This window comes from Chiloscyllium punctatum, chromosome 3, assembly GCF_047496795.1.
Source record: "Chiloscyllium punctatum isolate Juve2018m chromosome 3, sChiPun1.3, whole genome shotgun sequence".
Lineage (NCBI taxonomy): Eukaryota > Metazoa > Chordata > Chondrichthyes > Orectolobiformes > Hemiscylliidae > Chiloscyllium > Chiloscyllium punctatum.
This window is the reverse complement of record NC_092741.1, coordinates 88,096,776-88,116,856: the sequence shown is the minus strand read 5'-3', so window position 1 is coordinate 88,116,856 and position 20,081 is coordinate 88,096,776.

Below are 20,081 nucleotides of genomic sequence, written 5' to 3'. Positions count from 1 at the left end.
TCATGGAAGAGGGAGGTGGGATTCAAGGAAGGACAGAGGATGGGGTCAGGTACATGAAGGAGAGAAGTAGAAAGGGCCAGACATCCTTGGTGTGGATGGAGGATTGAGGTCAGTCAAGGCAAGAAAATAAGGGATCTAAATGGCACAGTTAATACCATTGTAATGTGGATCCATCTCTGGATGTTGGCTGGTAGAGTCCTCACAGGAATAGGTTTAGAAACCCACAGTGCACAGAGCAGATCAGGTCAGAATAGGTGTTGACTGTCAACATTTCAATAATTCCTTCTGAGAGTGATTTTAAAAAAATCTTTTTCAATGTATAAAACAGAGAACCAATGAGCTTGCAAGTTCAGCCATAATCTACAGAGTAGTGAGTACACCACAAGCATGAAAACGTTCAAAAAATAGTGAAAGGAAAATACAGCATACTATCTTCCATGATAAACCCCTGTCCGAATGCTCCAATACATATCAATGTATGCTCAGCATGAGATCTGCCAGCACATTTAGACCTATGATTTACTTCTTTAGTTCAACGGTAATCTTGGCGTCAGAAACATTTAAAATCCAGCAACTCCTCATTTATTAAGGTATTTTTTTAAAAACAGGGGTTTTACAATGAGACAAATAGTGCAAATGTGGTCATTCACATCAAATCAATAACTTCTACAGAATTCCCATTTGAGAGGATTTCAACAGGGAACAAGCAGATGACAATCGATGACAGGAACATTGCCATTTTCTTTTAACCAAGCATGTGCACACGCTAAATTTTGCTGCCAGTTTTACATAGTGATGATAGGGAATTTTGATAATATCATCATGATTTACAACTGCAAAACACATGTTGAGCAACCAGCTCTGGCTGTTTTAGACAGATTATTGTGCAGAGACTGATTTGATTAGTAATCACTTTGTAGAAGTTCCTCTGGGGAAAGTTATCATAATGTGATAAAATCCTATATAAGTTTGAGATGATGTAGTTATATCTCAAGTTTGGGATCTAGATTTAATGAAAGCCATTTAAGTAAATATGAGATTAAGTTTAAAGGTCAAAGAGGTACCCCTTCTTATTCCCCTCATGGATGGTTCTTGGACTTCAGGATTTTATAAAGAATAAAAACGCTGACACAGGGTTTGTCTCATCCAGAAACTAGATGTTGTATTGAATACACTAATACAGATGTGATAGATCAGACAATACAAATATAAGTTAAAATAAAAGTTCAGGATCTTCTGCAATTATCTGAAAAGGACACCTCCAGTTCCCAGTTGAACCCTGGCACGATGTGACTACGAGAAAGTGAGGACTGCAGATGCTGGAGATCAGAGCTAAAAAATGTATTGCTGGAAAAGCGCAGCAGGTCAGGCAGCATCCAAGGAGCAGGAGAATCGACATTTTGGGTATAAGCCCTTCTTCAGGAATCCGATGTGACTACAACTCCCAGTTAACCCAGCAAAGACACCACGATTTGTTCTCAACTACCTAAAGTACAAACATAGTTATACATTTCCACCCCAACTCTTACAAAAGAAGCAAGATTAACATCTATGTTCCCTTCACCCACCTCTGGTATTCATCATCCACTTGGACACTTTCCTCTGGCCTCTTACCTGCCCTTGATCTCTTCATTGAAAACTGTTGGCTTGATATCGGCCATCTCATTGTCTGTGCTCCTCTCACCCACTCTAACCGTCCTCTTCTGAAATTGCTGCACTTCACTGTCTCAGGTCCAACTCTAACTTTGTCACCAAACCTGTCAACAAGGGTGGAACCATTGTAGTGTGGCGCACTGATCTTTACTTTTCGGAGGCTGAACATCAACTTTCCGCCACTTCTTCCTACCTTTCCCTACATCTGAATATCAAGCATTGTTGCCAGGACTATCATCAACCTCATTATTTCTGGAGATTATTCCCCGCACTGCCACCAACCTCCCAACCTCAGAAAGCCCACTCCTACCTCAAACGTAAAATCCACAAACCATACTGTCCCAGTAGGCCCATTGTATCAGCCTGTTCCTGCCCCACCGAGCTCATTTTCTCCTAGCTTACCTCTATCCTCTACCTGTCCAGACCCTGCCCACCTACATCTGAGATTCCTCTGATGTCATCTGCCATATTAACAATTTCCTGTTGCCTGGCCCTAACTGTCTCCTGTTCACCGTGGATGTCCAAACTCTCTGTACCTCCATTCCCCACCAGGATGGTCTGAGAGCTCTCGGCTTCTTCCTCAACCGGGGTCTGAACAATTGCCATCCACCACCACTCTTCTTCGCTTAGCTGAACGTATTCTCTCATTGAACGGTTTCTCCTTTAATTCATCTCATTTCTGCCAAGTCAAATGGCCAGACCCCCTCAAAATATTTTAAGAAGGTAGCCCAGTCACTAATGTTTTCTTATTTTAAAGGCAGATGTGAAGTGGGTGTTCCAGGTGTGGTGCAGCTAGTCAAACCATTTGTTTTTAAGCAAAACAGAACTTATTGAATCATAAACACAGGGCAGCACGGTGGCTCAGTGGTTAGCACTGCTGCCTCACAACACTAGGGACCTGGTAAAAACAATGACTGCAGATGCTGGAAACCAGATTCTGGATTAGTGGTGCTGGAAGAGCACAGCAGTTCAGGCAGCATCCGAGGAGCAGTAAAATCGACGTTTCGGGCAAAAGCCCTTCATCAGGAACAAAGGCAGAGAGCCTGAAGCATGGAGAGATAAGCTAGAGGAGGGTGGGGGTGGGGAGAAAGTAGCATAGAGTAGTTGCAGTGGGAGGTTCGATTCCAGCCTCGGGCGATTGTCTGTGTGGAGTTTGCACATCGTGCTGGGTGCATTAGTCAGAGGGAAATGGATCTGGGTGGGTTACTCTTCGGAAAGTACTCTTGGGCTTGCTGGGCTGAATGGCCTGTTTTCACACTGTAGGGAATCTAATCTAAACAAAAGAAAGCGGAATTTAAAGTAACTTAACTATTGGAAAAATTAACCGATATAGCAACTTAATTAAGTGTTGCAATATAGTAACATCCCATAAACACACCCCTTTGCAAAAAGGTAAATTCAAACATAGATTCTTACATGCATAAAGGAACATTTGGAGAGAGATTTCAGAGAAAGTTAGTGGATTCTTTTACTAAAGCTTGCAAAACTGCTGGACTCCAACATCTTGTGAAGGCTACAAATAAAAAAGAACTAGAAAAAAATGAACTGGGAAAACTGGCAAACCCCATTCCATTGTTGAACTGTTTAACTCTCTAGACTCCTCAGCACCTCTGCCTTTACGACTTCTCTTCAAATATAAAGGGGCAGGTACTCATGTGACTCAGCCAACGTTGTCTCTCTTCTACGTTGCAGGCAAGGATACCCTGAGGCATTGTACATTGGGGAAACCGAGCAAAGGCTATGACAACGGATGAATGGGCACCGCACATCAATCAAAAGACAGTAGTGTTCTCTCCCAGTTGGGGAACACTTCAGTAGTCCAGAACATTCGACCTCGGACCTTCAGGTGACCAGCCTACAAGGCGGACTTCGGGACAGGCAGCAGCAAAAAGTGGCCAAGCAGAGGCTGATAGCTACATTTGGTACCCATAGGGAGGGCCTCAACTGGGACCTTGGGTTCATGTCACACAACCGATGACCACCATTGCACTATACACACACACACACACACAGGCACTCCTATACACACACATACACACATACACATGGACACACATGTACACAGACACGCACACAGACACTCACACACACCTTTACAGACACACACATTCCCACACATGCATCCTCTCAGAGACTTAGACCACTCATGCACACACATATGCTCTCCCTCTCACAGACACTCACAACCTCCCACCCCAGACACACACAAACTCTCAACTCACATACACACTCATATACACTCTCTCTCTCACTCACAACCCCCCAACCCAGACAGACAGACACACACACACACAAAGACCCACATGCACACATATATATACATATACGTTTGTGGGGTGAATTTGGACTTGCAGAGTTACATTGTACTTTGCTCAAAAACTGCATGAATTCATGTGAAACTCTGTTATCTCACTTTTTAGTTTACAATCAGTCTAAACATTATGGCAAAGGCAGAGAACACCAGGGGCTAACACCTTCAACATATTGTCTAGCTAACACCAATTGTTACAGTTAACCGGAGAATGCAACTTTTTCAAAAAAACGTTTAGTGATTTTCACATGAAAGAAGTGAAACTATCATAGTATTCTAACAGATGAAAGCCTCAACAAACAATTATGGCATTATTCAATGTATAATTTCAGTTACATCACACTGTAAACTTTTGCTACAAATTCTGTGTCTGACAATTGTGCCCTCCACAACCACCTGATGAAGGAGCGGCGCTCCGAAAGCTAGTGTGCTTCCAATTAAGTCTGTTGGACTATAACCTGGTGTGTGGTTTTTAACTCAAAAAAAAGGACTTTTTAAAGTGACAGCATCGTCACAAAGGACTTGTTATGGGTACTCACATGGGTCACAGTTATGCCTGTCTCTTTATGGGATATGTGGAAAAATCTTTGTTCCAGTCCTACACTGGCCCCCTCCCACAACTCTTTTGTCTGTGCCTCGATGACTGTTTTAATGTGCTTCATGCTCCTGCCTGGACCTTGATAAATGTGTTCATTTTACCTCTAGTTTCCCTTTCTCACTTTCACATGGTTCATCTCTGACACTTACCTTCCTTTCCTTGACTTTACATCTCCATTTCATAGGGAATAAACTTTCCACTCCCATTCACTACGCCACTGACTCCCACAGCTACCTTCACTACAGCTCTTCGCATATTCTGTAAGAATTCCATCCCATTCCTTTGCCTACATAGTATCTGTTCAGACGATGTCACCTTCCAAAACAACACTGCTGATATGGCTTCCTTCTTCTATAAACATTATTCCCAACCCACTGTGGTTGACAGGGCCCTCAAACACATTTGAACTATCACCCATGCTTCCACCTTCGCTCCTTCCCATCACTCACAACAATGTGATTGGGTTCCCCTTGTCCTCTCTTTTCATCCCACTCGCCTCCACATTCAAAGGATCATCCCCCGCCATTTCAGATAACTTCAGCAGAATACCACCACCAACCACATCCCGCCCCCACCCCTCAATTCCCATGTCTGCACCTCACAGGGACTGTTCCCTTGGGACATTCGATCCCATTCTTCGATAACTGCCAACGCCAACCCCACTTCCCACAACTTCTTTCCATGTAACCGCAGAGTGTGCAACACCTGCCCCTTCACCTCTTTGCTGCTCACCATCCAAGGGCCTAAACAGTCTTTCCACATGAAGCAGTATTTCACCTGTATCTCCTTCAATCTGGTCTATTGCATTTGCTGTACCCAATGTGGCCTACTCTACATTGGAGAAACGAAATACAGACTGGGTGACCACTTTGCAGAACACCTCCACTCTGTGCACCAAATGATCCCAATTTTCCCATAGCTGTTCTTTTTAACATAGCATCCTGCTTGCATGCCCACTTCTCTGTCCTTGGGATGCTGCAATGCTCCAGCAAATCACAGCACAAACTGGAGAAACAACCTCTCATCTTCAGATTAGGCACTTTACAAACTTCTGGACTTGATATTAAGTTTGACACTTTCTGAGTGTGAACCCATTCCCACTCCTTCCCTTCTTTTAGGTTCACTAGTAGCATTCTCTGTCAGCATGTCCTCTCTCCCCTCCCCCCACTCCATCAAGTCTGGCAGTTAGACACACCATTGTTCTGCCTTTCTCACATTCCAACCAGTTAATCTATACTATCAGCTCCCTTTCTCCCCCAGACTCAACGCACCCACTATTGCATAAACAATTGCCCCCCTCCATACTTCATGGAAGCTCTGATGAAAGGTCATCTAGACTCAAAATGTTAGCTTGCTCTCTCTCCATGGATGCTGCCTGACCTGCTTTGATTTCCAGCATTTGTTTTTAACATTATTGCCAGTCTGCCACTCTATCAACCTTCTCTTCATTCTAGCAATGATATCACATTCCATGTGCTCATCAAATGTGGACGGCACCGTGGCTCAGTGGTTAGCACTACTGCCTCATAGTGCCAGGGACCTGGATTCAATTCCTGCCTCGGGCAATTGTCTGTGCGGAGTTTGCACATTCTCCCTGTGTCTGCATGGGTTTCCTCCAGGTGCTCTGGTTTCCTCCCACAATTCAAAGATATGCAGGTCAGGTGAATTAGTCATGCTAAATTGCCCGTAGTGTTAGATGCATTAGTCAGGGGTAAATGTAGGGGAATGGGTCTGGGTGGGTTGCTCTTCAGACCTTCAGTGTGGACTTGTTGGGCCAAAGGGCCTGCCTCCACACTGTAGGGAATCTAGTCTAATCTAACACTGTTAACTTATCTGCTTTCCCTTAAAGATTCCTTGCATTAAAATAAATGGCTTCTAATTTTGTCACAATCCCTTGTGCCTTGACTATATTCACATTGTTTCTAGACTGACTTAGCTCTTCTTCTATGCTTGTCTGTGCATCACACCCTACTGTATGTCCACTACCACATCCTCCTGTTAACCTAGTTTAACCCCTATCAAAACCGCACTAGCGAATCTCCCCAGAAGGATGATGGCCCCATTGTGGTTCAGGTGCAAACTGTCAGACTTATATAGGCCATACCTTCCCAAGAAATGGACCCAGTGATCCAGAAAGCTAAAGCCCTACCTCCACTCCAGCACTCTACTCTGTTCTATTGACTTATTCCTATATTCACCAGCACGTAATACTGGGAGTAAGTCAGAGATTTCATTCAAGGTCCTGCTTTTTAAATTTGCTGCATAGCTCACGAAATTCTGGTTGCAGGACTTCTTCCCACCTATTAACTACATCATTGCTACCAATGCGAACCACCTCTGACTGGTCACCTTCCCTCTTCAGAATGTTCTGGAGCGATTCAGTGATATCCTTTACCCTGGCCCCAGGAAGGCAAGTCACCATCCTGGAGTGACGTGTGTAGCTGCAGAAATATGTGAGGCCCCCTGGTGACTGAGTTTCCCATGACTATCGTTCTCCTGCTCTTTTTGCTCTCCACCTTGTATAGCTCTACTCTGGCTGCACTCTCCAGAGGATCCATCATTCTCACAGCTTTCCAACACACAAAATCTCTTCTTGAGTAAGATGCCCTCTGGGGCTTTCTTGAATTTCTGACTACCTTCCTTTTTCTGACCAGTGCTCACTGTCAGTCACAAACACCTCTTTAAACTGCCATATGACCATGTTCAAGTTCTGAAACCCCATTTTCAAGCTGATCAAACCAGTACTATTTCCTGTAGACATGGCCAATGAAGGTGACTGAAAACCCTGAGCCTTGTCCTCTCTTCATCCGCTGCCTGGGAAGAGAGAACGCCTTATGAACCAACAGTCTCCACTCTCAGAAGGTGAGTGCACTTATGAGACACTTGCCGGTTCAACAATTTTGCCACAGTTTATTTTACAGCGAAACAGAATATTTATTTACAATAAAATAATTTTTTTACAATAGGTGCAAATATAACTGGAAGAAGGAATCATTGCTTTACGAACTAGTGGCTCTGGATGAGATCAACCAGTATTACAAAAAGGTGTATGCTTTTAGATCAGTTTCTGTTACAAAGGTGAGGATCTGGAGAAGATCAATTGTTGTTAAAATGTCCGTGATCTGAATGAAAGATGTGTGAGGTCACTCAAGGCCCTGTTTGATCAGATCGGTCGAGGTGACAAGATGATGATGGTAGGAGGATGGCAATAGCTACTCGAGGTTGCATTTGATCGAGGGGTAATTCCTTTGGCTGGACAGTCTCTGCCAGCGATGATTTGTGTGACACCATTCAACAACTGGCTTGCCAAATCTTTCCACTCCAAGGCTGGCAGGTAGTTCCTGTGATCACCTTCTTCAGGGAAATCCTGAAAGCATTGTTTGTTTCCAAGCTGGGTGTCAGAGAAATTGTGATTAACAGCTTGATCCGATATCTGTGATGGTATGACTCCTTGCCCGTTATCCAGTTGCTGTAAGTCAGAGCTTTAGAACTTTAGAAAACATTAATTTTGGAATGAGACAATGCTGTTGGAGTGTGACCGATGTCTTGGTGAGCCTGTTGGGGAATAAAGAGAACACCGATGTATGCACACTTGCCATGTTGTCTTGCCTGTGAGAAAACATTCTTCAGGCACCAGCAGAAACAATCAAGCCCTTTTTAAACTCAATTTTCACCAGGATTCATCCACTCTTTGCGGCAGGGTGTGAGCAAGTCTCAGCGGAAGCTTTCCAAAGTTTGGGAGTATTAGCCAAGTTTGGAGAGTCTGGTGACTTCCAGCAACAGATCCAGTCCAACATTGTGTGCTTGCTGTTGCACGTGGGCAGTAAGAGTGAGAAATTCATCCAATATTATCTTACAACACTGCAAATAATCTTATCATTCACTAGATCTACAAAGGATTGCTCCTCAATTGAAAGCTATCTGGAGACTCCGGAGTTACCTGGACTTTCTGAGGCACATTTCAAGTCAACTCATTGATGATTACCCCAATATGGTGAATTCTTACATCACTGCCTGTGTCTGCTTTAGCTCCAACCAGAACCATTTCCACAATCATGCAGTGACCTTGGCAACATTCCTCATGAAGCCGACACATCACTTCTGACTCATCCAATGGACCTCCAGGTGCAAAATATTAATTGGCAATTGCTGCTGTTTAGCACCTAAATGAGGCCTCAGTACATCAGGCTCTAAATATGGCCCAGACCTTTGTCTTCCTATCACCAACCGATCTGCTCCAGATCCTCACCTTCAAAATACAGATTTTCTGAATATCAATATTTGCGTTACATCAATGGAATTTTTCACCTTCATTGTAATATCTGATGTCCTTTAGATCCTTAAGTTTGTAACAGCATCTGATCTCTGTTACATCCTCACCTTTCTAACAGCAAGCACTTTCCCCAGATCTTCAATTTTGTATCAACATCAAACTTTGCTGTGAAACCACATTTCTGTGATTCAATATTCAAATCATTGGGCAGAGAGTAACTCACCCCACTGGTAAGACATACTGGGGAATGTCTGTGGGAATAATGTCCTCAAAACATCTGCCACCCTGGGTTGAGTGAGAATTTCATATTGGCTGTTGATGGAAGTCAGTGAGACATTGGCAGAGTACATGTCTCCTGCTGACATCAAACTTCCTTGAATACACAACTCATATATCAGAGATTGTGTATATTACTGTCTCTCGCTCACTGTCTTTCATTGACAAGATTCCCTCTTAAATTTTCTGGATGTTTTTAGATTTATCTTCTGTCTCAGCAATAATCTTCTCTCCAGCAACAGACAAGAAATGAATGACAGGCTTCATTGCTCCGGCTACTTTTGGATATGTTCTAACTCAGTTGCTTCAACTCTGTCTGCTATTTCTCCCTGGAGTCGGGAAGGTATGGATTGAGTTTCCCAGTGCACTTGGTTTGCTGTCCTCTCTAGTCATCTCTCCTGCGCAAGTGCACAGATCACTTCACTTCATCATGTTTTCTCTGACCCTGCGATGATTGTGTTGCCATGGTTCTCATTATGATGCCAGCTGCCCTCAGTTGTGATGTGGTCCTGAGCTTCCAGTGGGTGTCATGTTCTTGGATTTTCAAAAACAAACATTCAGCAAGGAGTCATGGAGGCTTTGGCATGGCACAGTGGCTCAGTAGTTGGCACTACTGACTCATAGCACCAGTGTCCCAGGTTCGATTCGAGACTCAGGTGACTGTTTGCACATTCTCCCCATGTCCGTGTTGGTTTCCTCTGAGGACTCCGGTTTCCGTCCACAGATGTGCAGATCAGGTGAATGGGCTATGCTGAATTGCCCGTAGCGTTAGGTGCATTAGTCAGAGGGAAATGGGTTTGGGTGGGTTACTTTTTGGAGGTTCAGTGTGGACTGATTGGGCCAAAGGGCCTGTTTCCACATGGTAGGGAATCTAATCTTATGATGACGAGTAAGGGCATATGTCATAGCTCATATAGTCATAGAGTTATACAGCATGGAAACAGACCTTCGGTCCAATCAATCCATGCCGAACATAGTCCCAAACTAAACTAACCCTACCAGCCTACTCCTGGCCCATATCCTTCCAAACCTTTCCTATTCATGTACTTCTCCAAATGTCTTTCAAATGTTGTACACACATTCATCACTTCTTCAGGAAGTTCATTCCACGCTATGTGTAAAAAATTTAGTCCTCCTGTCGTTTTTTTAATCTCTCTTCTCTCACCTATTAATTGTTCCCCCAAGTCTTGAAATCCCTCATCCTATGAAAAAGACAACCACCATTAACTCTAGACCCCTCGTTATTTTATGAACTTCTCAACTTCCGATGCTCCAGTGAAAAGAGTTCAAGCCTTTTTAACTCAAATCTTCCATACCAAGCAACATGCTGGTAAATCTCTTCTGAACCCACTCCAGCTTAAGAAGATGCTTCTTATAAATGGGCAACCAGAACTGGACACAGTACACCAGAACAAGCCTCACCAATACACTGCACAATCTCAACTTGACTTCTCAACTCCTATACTCAAAGAACTGAGCAATGCAAGACAAGAGTGCTAAACCCCTTTTTTAACCACCCTATCTATATGTGATGCAAACTTCAAGGAATAACATACTTGACCCTCTAAGTCCCTCTGTTCTACAACACCACCACTCTCTGCCTCTAGCCATTAAGCCAATAATGCACCCAATTGGTAAGCTCACCCTGAATCCCATGTGAACTACTTTTACTATTCAGTCTACTATGCAGGACCTTGTCGAAGGTCTTACTAAAATCCAAATAAACATCACTCCTGATGAAGGGCTTGTGCCCAAATCATCGATTCTCCTACTCCTTGGATACTGCCTGACCTGCTGTGCTTTTCCAGCACCATGCTCTCGACTCTGATCTCCAGCATCTGCAGTCCTCACTTTCTCCAAATAAACAAGGTCTACTGCTCTGCCCCCATTAATTGTTTTGGCAACTTCCTCAAAACACTCAATCAAGTTTGTGAGACACAATTTTCCTTGCACAAAACGATGCCGACTATCACTAATCAATTTTCGCTTCTTTAAATGTCCATAAACCCTATGCTTTAAAATCACCTCTGGCAATTTGCTCACAACCTGGTTTCTCCTTACAAACTTCCTATTATATCCTCTGGGAAATCTTGAATCAGATGAATGTCTATTGTAGCACATGGCAGCTCTGTTGAAGTAAGTTTCTTCTTTGACAATATCCTGGATTTCTTCTTGACCATATCCTGAATCTATAGAATTTGGTTTGGCTATAGTTGAGTCATATGCAGCTCATCTTCATTTTGTGTCAGAATTCTCAATCTGCTGAATTATCTGCGTTGATGTTTGTAAGTGCTTTAATGTGACTTATTGAGTAAGTTGGATATTACTTGCTCTCTGTGGTGATTTGGCCCTCAGATTGGCCAGTCACCCTCTGTAATTGGCTCTCTATGGGTGATTTCCTTGCAAATTAGATATTTTCACATCCTCAATCATGTTACTTCAGGATGACTGCTTATTTAGTATTACCTCTGCCGATGGGACTGATAATATCTTCTTTGGAAGATGAAGAATCAAGATCTTCCTATTGAACTTTGGTCATCTGATTACCTGACATTAAAGTCAAATCTGTTGTACTAATTTGTTCATCACATTGTTTTGCTGGCTGAATAACTGCAGTTAAAGATTCTTCCATGAGAGCTCAAGTGGGTTGTACTGCAAATTGATTTTCTCCTCATCTGCAACTTCTTGAAAACTTTGGCAGTGATGTTGTCTGAATTCTTCTCAGTGATGCTATATTTCCTATAGGAATAAAATTCCACTGAAAAAAATAGATACTATTGTTAACTAGGGAATATTAAAGATAGTACTGGGTTAGCAAAAAACACAGTATTGTCAAAAATATCTTTCTGAAAAAGAGAGGAATGGTAGTGATAGAAAAACCAAAGAATTACTGTTAATGGAAAGAGATAAAATATAATTTGACAGTAAACTAACAAGAAATATAAAAATAATTGCAGTACCTTTTAAAAGTATGTATAAAGGAAAAAACTTAGTGGTCAGTTCTTAATGGTCATTTGGGGTAGTCCCTGATGTTAGCTGGAGGACTGGTAGCAACTCAGCCTTGCCCATTCTAGGTCTTCTGACCTGATATAACACCATGTACCTCCCTCCATGTTCCTTGCCTTATTCAAGCTGGAACTCTTGCTTTGGGGGGTTCCGGTCAATTGGAAGCTAGCAGCGATCCCATACTTGCAGCACCTTGTGGTTTAGTGGCCACAACTAGTACTGCAGTAAGCTCAGGCTGCAGGTTATCCCTGGAGTGAAGGTAGGTAGGAACTGGGGAGAGTCAAAGAAATTCTGGTAGAGCTTGTAGCAGAGGGAAGAAGAAGAGTTAGTTTTAAGGGCAGATGGGTACCATTACCCCATGGCCATCCGTGCTGCTGAAGGATTTATCACTTGGACACAGGCTGGTCCATTTGGATGGATTTAATCTCCACACCCCTTCCTGATCACAGGCATTGCCATTAGCTCCATTAGGTGGTCATGTAAGGGACTCAAAAGGCCTCCAGGAAGGAATGATATCCTTAATTTTCCACATCACAAGCCTTATAGGGAGATGTAGGAAGCCAACAAGGTCTCCACCTCACTCATTCCCTGATTATACACGCAGGGATCCGTGCTGGGACCGCAGCTTTTTACAATATATGTAAATGATATAGAAGATGGTATCAGCAATAACATTAGCAAATTTGCTGATGACACAAAGCTAGGTGGTAGGGTGAAATGTGATGAGGATGTTAGGGGATTACAGGGTGACCTGGACAAGTTAGGTGAGTGGGCAGATGCATGGCAGATGCAGTTTAATGTGGATAAATGTCTGGTTATCCACTTTGGTGGCAAGAACAGGAAGGCAGATTACTACCTCAATGGTATCAAATTAGGTAAAGGGGCTGTTCAGAGAGATCTGGGTGTTCTTGTCCACCAGTCAATGAAGGCAAGCATGCAGGTACAGCAGGTCGTGAAGAAGGCTAATAGGATGCTGGCCTTCATAACAAGAGGGATTGAGTATAGAAGCAAAGAGGTGCTTCTGCAGCTGTACAGGGCCCTGGTGAGACCACACCTGGAGTACTGTGTACAGTTCTGGTCTCCAAATTTGAGGAAAGACATTCTGGCTATTGAGGGAGTGCAGCGTAGGTTCACGAGGTCAATTCCTGGAATGGCAGGATTGCCTTACACGGAAAGACTGAAGCGACTGGGCTTGTATACCCTTGAGTTTAGAAGACTGAGAGGGGATCTGATTGAAACGTATAGGCTTATGAAAGGACTGGACACTCTGGCAGGAGGGAACATATTTCCGTTGATGGGGGAGTGCCGAACCAGAGGACACAACTTAAAAATACGGGGTAGACCATTTAGGACAGAGATGAGGAGAAACTACTTCACACAGAGAGTGGTGGCTGTGTGGAATGCTCTGCCCCAGAGGGCAGTGGAGGCCCAGTCTCTGGATTCTTTTAAGAAAGAATTGGATAGAGCTCTTAAAGATAGTGGAGTCAAGGGGTATGGAGATAAGGCTGGAACAGGATACTAATTAGGAATGATCAGCCATGATCATATTGAATGGCGGTGCAGGCTCGAAGGGCAGAATGGCCTACTCCTGCATCTATTGTCTATTGTCTATTGTCTCTCACCACCCCATTCAGATCCAAACAGAGCTCTAAATTCTTCTTAGCAAAAGAAATTAAAAAAGAAAATGTTCAGTAATTAATATTTGTTATGTAAAGTTATACCAAATATTAATTGGGCCGAAGGGCCTGTTTCCACACTGTAAGTAATCTAATCTAATCTAATTAATGGGATTAAAAGCGAATGTTTTTCCTCCATTTACAGTTCCTACACTAGGATTCTTAAAGAGGTTGCTGCAGCAATATTGGATTCATTATTTTTAATCTTCTAGAATTTCTCAGATTCTAGAGGAGTTCCCATGGATTGGAAGGTAGCAAGTGTAGACCTGTTATTTAAGAAAGGAGCTAGAAGGAAAAACAATGAACTACAGGTGAATGAGTCTGAGATCTGTACTGGTGAAATGCTGGCATCTATTGTTAATGATAGAGGAACTGGGCATTTTGAAAATTATAATATATTTGAACAGAGATTAATGAAAGAGAAATCTTATTTGACAAATGTATTAGCTTTGTGAGGATGTTACTGACAAGTTTGAGAACAGGATATGTATGTGCATTGTTTGTAGTATATTTGGATTTACAAAAAGTACTCAACAAGGAGCCAGACCAAAGGTTGTTATTAAGAGCAAAGCTCATGGGATAGGGGGTAGTGCATTAACATAGATTAAGGGTTGATTAAAGGGAAAAACAGGTCATTTTTGAGAGGACAGGCTTTAACAAGTTGACTTCAGCAAGTTTGAATCCCAGCTACTGTATATTATGGGTATAAGTCATTCTAGAGTATGAGATTATCCTATCTTTGGCATTAAATTCTACTTTTAGTCCTATTAGTCAATCCACTTTTCTGCTAAGAAATGTTACCCACGCATTCAGAGTTGGTCTCAATTTTTCACCTCAGCATTACATGATCTACTCACCTTATAAGTTGGTTCATGAGATCAAACAGGTGATTCTGGGCTCTGTTGCCAATGGGATGCTTGAGAATTTTTAAAAATGCCCCACATAGTGCAGACTGAATATGATACATGAAGGATAGAAATGGTTCCTCAGACAAAAACAAAGAAGTATGATGTCAATTTCAATACTAAAAGTTGTAAAATCCACAAACGTATTTAATAAATGTGCTGTAGTAAGGGAATTTGAAGTTCATGAAAACTAATGTGAGAGTGGGAGAAAAAGGATTATACCCTAATGGAGATGCCCAAGACCAAATTCGCAATGAGACTGTAGACCATCATTGGCAGAACTTGAGAAGCATGTATCACATGGATCATCTAAAATCATCAGATTGGTAATGATATCTTTGGAAATTCAGTGATTTATTGATTTATTACACTTAAGATGGTTAAATCAAATTAAATCCAGCAAAGAGTTCACAACAACAGTTATTTGGTTTTGCGGATTTATGGTGTGGAAATACCTAGTATTGCAGCATCAGATTTAGATCATTCAAACAGCACCATAGGACCTCATTGGCAAAATTACTGATTGTTGATTTTGGCTGAAAGAATAAAAAAATCATATTATCTAAATGATCAAAGGTTGCAGAGCTTTGAGATTTGGGTGTTCTCATATATGAATCATAAAAGGTTAGTATGCAGATACAGCAAAAAATTGTGAAAGCTAGTAGAATGATATTTGTCACAGGAGAATTGAAGACAATAGTAGAAAGTTATGTTTGGATTATATTGGTGAGACCATATGTGAAGAAATGTTTACAATATTGATCATCTTATTTAATGAAAGATGTAAATGCATTCAAAATAGTTCAGAGAAGGTTTACGAGACTAAAATCTGGAGTGGTATCAGTAGGTATCCAGATGAAGGAGTAATCACACTCAGGATCTCCAGAAGTCTCCTGTCAGGATATTCTAAAGGTGTCAGGCTTCTCCATGTCTTCCCTACCTGTGATCCCCAATCCTGTGGAAGCTGCAGCTGAGAAACGGGAGCCTCCACCTGGGTCAGACACTCTCAGTATTTCCTGATTCTCTAGCGACATAGGCCTCCAAGGTTATCCACCCAAATCTTCAGGCAAACTATTACAGAGCAAGCTCTCTCCAGCCCAACTGCAGACCCTGTGACTGCAGCTAAACATAATGGGAGGGCAATACCCTGACAGCACTAACATAGCAGGGATGACAGTTTGTTGAAAACATATTTTCACATCTTAAATATATATGCACTTTCAATTGTCATACTTTGGATCAACTGTCATTTTACTTATAAAACCTGGTTAAATAGCTACCATGTCAGAGTTAACAGCCTTTCAAACAAGCTAGGAGGGTAGAAGTTATATTGGCAACAAATTGCTCAACTCTGAGAAGCATTCCGATTAGCAGCAAACTTTAGTCATCCTTTACTTACATGTGAGCAGCCAAGACGTAGCACTTTAATGAGTAAATCACCGCAGTCAAAAGCAATGTGTGCACCCAGTCTTTGCCTGTACAAGTCGTTCTGCTATAACATACATTTCCTCAATGTGAATTTGTTGTAATGCTATTGATGAACTGGAGGTGCTGTTTCTAAAGCAGAAACTTTTAAAATATGTGTTGGCTGTAACACGATTATAGCACCAATGCTTTAAGCGCTGTTTCTAAAGTTGATTTTTCAATCACACATGGTTGCACAAGAATGTAGCTATTGCATTATAGAAAAACTGACTGTACCCATGTTCCGCAATTACAACTATTTGTGTGTATGACTATGTGACCATTCACAAGTGTGCACTTCTCTGGATGTTAATGTTCATTTTACCTATGTGATTAACAAGGGTGCATACACTTGTTAAAACATGGGTCATGACCAATGCTCAACCCACTATCAAAACCTAGCCACATAGTGCTAACATGCTAATCCACAAAAAAAAACTTACTTTGCCCATTCTAAATGTGTTGGCAGCTACTTTTTCTTCCTTATTGCGCAGTTGACGTTTCGTCAAAAATGGCACCTTATCCAGGTTGCACTCCTATCAGCAAGTTCCAGGTTCCACCTGATAGCAAAATTCACCCAACATCTTTCATGTACACATTTTTGTAGCTATCACTACCGCTCCATCTGATTTCTCTTCACTTTCCACATCACCATCCAACTATTTTATTTAGTTGTCAATACCCCCAATTTTCCAACTCTGCCCTTGGCTTACTGCATTGCCTTGCCAACTGTCTGCCCATTGAAGCCATTGTGGTGATGACTTGCCTCCACTCTGCATACCCCATATGCCCCATGCTATATCTGATCCCACCTTTATATATAGAGGGTCCCCTTCACTGTCATTATTCACTCTACATCCAGAATAACATCTCCCATCTCCCTCTTTCCCCAAGACACAAAAATACATTACAACTATGCATCAGTAATATTTCAGACACAAAATTGCAATTATAATGAAGTCATGTGTTGGATGGCATTTTATTTTTAACCAGAGTTTTCCTTTAATAAAAGCTTTTTCTAATTACAATATTGATTGTCTTCCAATTTTTTTGTTTAAAAATCGAGAAGATTTCAATTTAGTATTTTATTTCTTGACAAGCTCTCAAAACAACACGCTGAGTACACGGAAAATTGCTGCTTTGTTGAATTCTAAATTTATGAGACTGACCCACAATTGCCAAAGAGGTCAATTGGAAAAATTGACATGAGGCGGAATTTGACACTTTTTTGGCTAAGTGTGAATTACATTGAGCATTTTTAAAAGGTTCTTTTTGCCACAAAGCCTAGTGAGCTATATCTCACCTACCTGCCTCTATAGAGTCCCTCTCCTCCAATTCTATTCCATCTTACCCGTGCTATTGCTGGAACAACATCCATTCCTGGATATGTTAAAATTAACTAGCATCCTGGTATTGGTGCCATCTCTAAACAGTCGTTACACAGCCAGACATTTTCTGTCAGTTTCGAGCTGCCTTGCACAGTTCTTGAAATGTTTACCTGAAATGTCAGGCTTTGTGGAAGCATCTGGAGATCCTGCTGGACAGTTTGTTGCACAGGTGAGATGACCACTTCCCAAAAGACCAGCAGAAAAGGCCACAGTACCAGACCATGCCAGCCTGGTCTGAGGTTACCACCTGGGTCAGTCGCATTCTTTTGGAGGAATCCACCGCAGTGAAGGAAGAATGTCAATGACCTTCTCCACTCTACTAGCCTTGGCGCCACCATCTTCTCTCCAGTATCTCACACTCTATCTTTGTGAGTGTGATACCTCCTATCAAGGCTCATTCTCTACAACTTTCACTCTTGTCTGCAAAATCACTCACTTTCACCCACCCCAACCCCTGACACTACTAAACCTGCATGCCCACTGCGCTACCTGCTTACTCACTTCGATCCCTACCCTCCAACTGCACTATCTCCATTAATACCTGTTTCATTCCAGGAGGAAAACAGCCATTAATAGGGCAAAAAGAGTCAAGTGGTTAGAGGGCTGCCTGCATTCAGCTGCTCAGGAGACGATCCTAACTCTGATCATCGTAAACAACTAATCGGCAGTGTCCAAAACCCTAGACTACTGTCAATGGCTGCCCTTGATTTACTGTGTCAAAATCCCTTGACTGAAGGCTGTCCCCTTTGACTTGACTGTGGACTGCTGGCTTTGTATCTGAGCTAAATAGCACAGTAATGCAGCAGTACAATGAGTCTGGTATCTTTGCAAAGAGCAAAAGGGCAGGGCAAGGTATGGATGCCGCATTACAATGATAGTTGCCAGAGCAGCATTGAAGTGCAGAAGGGTACCGTAAGCGTATCAAAGATGCTCCATGAGGGTCCTTAGAAACTGGAACATATTTGATGGTGTGTCCATAGACTTGGGGTGCATATGGTTAGTGGCCATGGAATGTGTACTGAGATGTTGACGCCAGGTTGCAAAATGTAAGTCCTTTGGAACAAGCAGTGAGCTGAAGTTGCCAGATATCTGCTCTGACAGTCATGTCAAGGATTCTTGATGTGTAGATTGTTGGGCACATTTGGTGCTGGGGCCACAGCTGTTCGCATTATATATTAATGATTTGGATGAGGGAACCGGGGGCATTCTAGCGAAGTTTGCCGATGATACGAAGTTAGGTGGACAGGCAGGTAGTACTGAGGAAGTGGGGAGGCTACAGAAGGATCTAGACAGGTTGGGAGAGTGGTCCAGGAAATGGCTGATGGAATTTAACGTGAGCAAGTGCAAGGTCTTGCACTTTGGCAAAAAGAATAAAAGCATGGACTACTTTCTAAATGGTGAGAAAATTAATAAAGCCAAAGCACAAAGGGATCTGGGAGTGCTAGTCGAGGATTCTCTAAAGGTAAACATGCAGGTTGAGTCCGTGATTAAGAAAGCGAATGCAATGTTGTCTCTTATCTCAAGAGGGTTGGAATATAAAAGCAGAGATGTACTACTAAGACTTTATAAAGCTCTGGTTAGGCCCCATTTGGAGTACTGTGTCCAGTTTTGGTCCCCACACCTCAGGAAGGACATACTGGCACTGGAACGTGTCCAGCGGAGATTCACACGGATGATCCCTGGAATGACAGGTCTAGCATATGAGGAACGGCTGAGGATACTGGGATTGTATTCATTGGAGTTTAGAAGATTAAGGGGAGACTTAATAGAGACGTACAAAATAATACATGGCTTGGAAAAGGTGGATGCTAGGAAATTGTTTCTGTTAGACGAGGAGACTAGGACCCGTGGACACAGCCTTAGAATTAGAGGGGGTCATTTCAGAACAGAAATGCGGAGACATTTCTTCAGCCAGAGAGTGGTGGGCCTGTGGAATTCATTGCCACGGAGTGCAGTGGAAGCCGGGACGCTAAATGTCTTCAAGGCCGAGATTGATAGATTCTTGTTGTCTAGAGGAATTAAGGGCTACGGGGAGAATGCTGGTAAGTGGAGCTGAAATGCGCATCAGCCATGATTGAATGGTGGAGTGGACTCGATGGGCCGAATGGCCTTACTTCCACTCCTATGTCTTATGGTCTTATGAATTTTAATGAGGCAAATTATGATGTTAATTAAGTCATTTAATAAGTTATAATCCCCCTTAATTGACAAAATGCCACTATCTAGGGAGACACTCACCTCACCATCCAGCGGATGTGTGAAAGATGAAGTGAGTTCCTCCTAATGTCATGATTGGCCTCACTGAACTTCTCACGTGACTCTGCCACAAATCTCTCCATACCTGCATCATTCAATCTCATATGATATTCTATCCATTGTATTCCATCATTGCCATTGATCCCGTCTTTCTGGCGGCCCATCCCTTCACTGCTTTGGATTTTTGTGGGCAGCACAGTGGCACAGTGGTTAGCACTGCTGCCTCACAGCGCCAGAGACCCAGCTTCGATTCCTGCCTTATTGCAATTGTGTGT